The 3,034-nt window shown below is 34.1% G+C and overlaps 1 non-coding gene across 1 annotated transcript; it reads right to left on the bottom strand.

The window, feature by feature from the left end:
* Positions 1-1,085: 1,085 nt before the first annotated feature.
* On the bottom strand, positions 1,086-1,192 carry LOC142874157 (U6 spliceosomal RNA). The gene has a single exon (XR_012921981.1). It is a non-coding gene; the product is annotated as a U6 spliceosomal RNA (small nuclear RNA).
* Between the last annotated feature and the right edge of the window lie 1,842 nt (positions 1,193-3,034).

Here is a 3,034-nt window from a genome sequence, read left to right as displayed (position 1 = left end):
ATGAAATTTAGTCTTTTACATACAAGTAAGAAACTCATTTAAGGCCAATATGGTTTGAATAAGATTTCACAAAGACATATTTGGGAGCAAAAAAGTATTAGACAATGTTTTACACTATAAAACAACTTCTTCCAGAAAAGAAAAGCAGAGAGCATATTTCCCAAGTACAAGGCCAACATTACCCTAATACTAAAACCAAATAAATATGTCAAAATATGATAAAGCTATAGGCCAATCAATATCTATTACAAACATAAACACAAATATCCTCAAAAAACATTAGGAACTCAAATCATATATATAACATGAACAGATGGGATTTATTCCAAATATGCAAAGCAGATACAATATTCAAAATTTAAGTGTTGCAATATACTAAATCAACAAAGTAAACAATAAAAACATATAATCATATCAAATGATACAAAAATATTATAACATTCATGATTTTAAAAAACTCTCAGCAAGCTAGGAATAGAGGAATCCTCAATTGGATAAAGAATATCTAGAAGAAGTCTATGGCTAACATGTACATAACAGTGAGAAACAGGATGATTCCCCATTACAGTGGGAAAGAAGCAAGAATGTCCCCCGTTACTACTGCTATTTAACCTAATATTGCAAATATTGGCTAATGCAATAAGATATGAAAAGAAAATGTGTACAAAATGAGGAGCAAAAAATAACCGTCTTTGTTTATAGATGATATGATTGTCTATGCAAAAAGTCTCCCAAAACATGGGGGGAAAAATCCTCCAGGAAATATTAAGAGAATATATCAAGGTTTCAGAACAAAGATTAAAAAATATATATTTCAAAATATTAAGGGGGTACAAATGTTTTTGTTACATGGATAGCTTTAAAATGTTCCAGTTAGAGCTAAAAGTGTGCCATCACCTGAATATTGTTCATTGTGTCTGTTAGATAGGTTTTTACCACTCCCTTCCCTCAATGCTCCCCTTTTTGATTTCCAATGATTTTTACTTCTTTCTGTGCCTGCGTGTGCACATTAATTAGTTCCAAATTATTAGTAAGTACATGTGGTGTTTGTTTTTCTATTCTTGAGATACTTTGCTTAGAATAATAAAAATATGGGACGCTTCATGGATTTGCATATCATCCTTGCACAGGGGCCATGTTAATCTTCCCTGTGTCATTCCAGTTTTATTATATGTGCTGCCAAAGTGAGCACCAGATCTTGGTTTCTAATACTATTGTCCAGTAAAAGGAACCAGAGATCCTTAGAGAAATGGCTGAATCTAGGACTGGGGTAGAGAATATACCAGATGAGCCTGGAGCATCTTATAGTACCAGGAAGTAAGTGTGGGAGAAAACGCTTACATTTTTGGGGGGTTATATTAAAGGAACACGGAAGGCAACCGAGAGAGCTCCGAAGGGCTAAAGCTGGATGTATTTGAACAACAAAATAAATTAAAATAAATAAATAGTATTGGATTATAACTCAAAGTATAAAACAAATGTACCTGAGTTTATGGTGATATAAATATGTAATTGAATAAGTAAATTAATGGGGGAGAAGAGATAAATATATCTCGTAAAAGAGCTCCAAATAATTTATGTAGATACTTCATCCTCAATGGGGGAGAGCATAAATCTCCACTACTTAGATGTAAGCTGTGTACAGGGAGTTCTTCCAAAGAGTACAGTACAGAAATTGAGAAAAAACAGTAACTTTGCAATTGAGAAACCTGACAACACATCCTCATCCAGGTCATCAAGGACAATGTTTATAGTGATAAATCATGTTGACAGTATGTACCCTTGATATAATGTGATGAAAATGGCTTTTTACCTTTTATTAACAGTAATATTCCTACCAAAAACCCATCATCCCACTCTAATAATTTAAAAAATCAGGCAAATTCCAGTAAAGTGTCAGTCTGCAAAATACTTTTCCAGTACTCCTTAAAACTGTGAAATATATGACAAACTTCATTAGCCAATAGCAGCCTAAGGAGACATGGCAAATAAGCATAATGAATACTAGAAACATAATGAATACTAGAATAGGGAAAAGACATTAGATAAAAGTGCATAAGCTAAACCACTAAAGTAATGGTTCTTTATATTTCTATGCTATCTATTGTTAAAATACCTTTACATGAATGTCTTTGAGATCATAAAAGTGCATGAATTTTTGTACTAATCATACTGTAATATAAAAATTAAGTCTTTACAATAGCATTTCAATGCTTTGCAAAAATACCTGGTTTCTGAAGTAAAAAGAAATTACATATGAGAGGTCATTTATTAGGTAAGACATGGGCTAATTTCCTGTTACCATAGTTTATAAAGAAGCCAGCCAGATACAGTTCATGAATTTTCAATAATACCCTATTTAAAACAAGCACCACATGTACTCACCATCAAATTGGTTTTAACTGATCAACATTTAAGTGCACATATAATAATAACATTTATCGGGTATCCAACAGATGGGGGAGGGGAGAAGCGGATGGGTATATACACACCTAATGGGTATGGTGTGCACCATCTGGGGGACGGACATGCTTGAAGCTCTCACTTGGGTGGGGCAAGGGCCATATACATAACCTAAGCATTTGTACCCCTGTAATATGCTGAAAGAAAGAAGAAAAAAAAATTACCTTATTTTCCTAACTTCTATCAATGTGTTAGTTATATTTATGAAAATCATGACATTTATTAAAGAAGCAAAGGTTTTGGGGATTTTAAATGACACTTCTTACATTGTTATATATTTGTTTTGAATGACACTCTTTGAGATCTTCCATCAGTTTAGCTGGTAGCCACTATCTGCAGAAGCCACCAGAGGCCTGGACAAAAGAAGACCTGCACGGTCCCTTTGGGCAGCGGCCCTATCAGGAGTCAATGATAGAGATCAAAGTCAGGGCTTCAATGACAGAACTGCAATGTGAAAGTTTTAAGAGTTGTTAGAACTTATAGACCCTGGGGTGTACACAGGAGGGAAAGCAGGGAACACAATCTGCTAGGTGGTAAAGATGTCTCTAAATTTTTAACTCTGGCCACCGGG

The sequence above is a fragment of the Microcebus murinus genome, chromosome 11, assembly GCF_040939455.1.
Source record: "Microcebus murinus isolate Inina chromosome 11, M.murinus_Inina_mat1.0, whole genome shotgun sequence".
Lineage (NCBI taxonomy): Eukaryota > Metazoa > Chordata > Mammalia > Primates > Cheirogaleidae > Microcebus > Microcebus murinus.
Note: the sequence above shows the minus strand (reverse complement) of the source record. Positions and strands in the feature narration are given on the sequence as shown.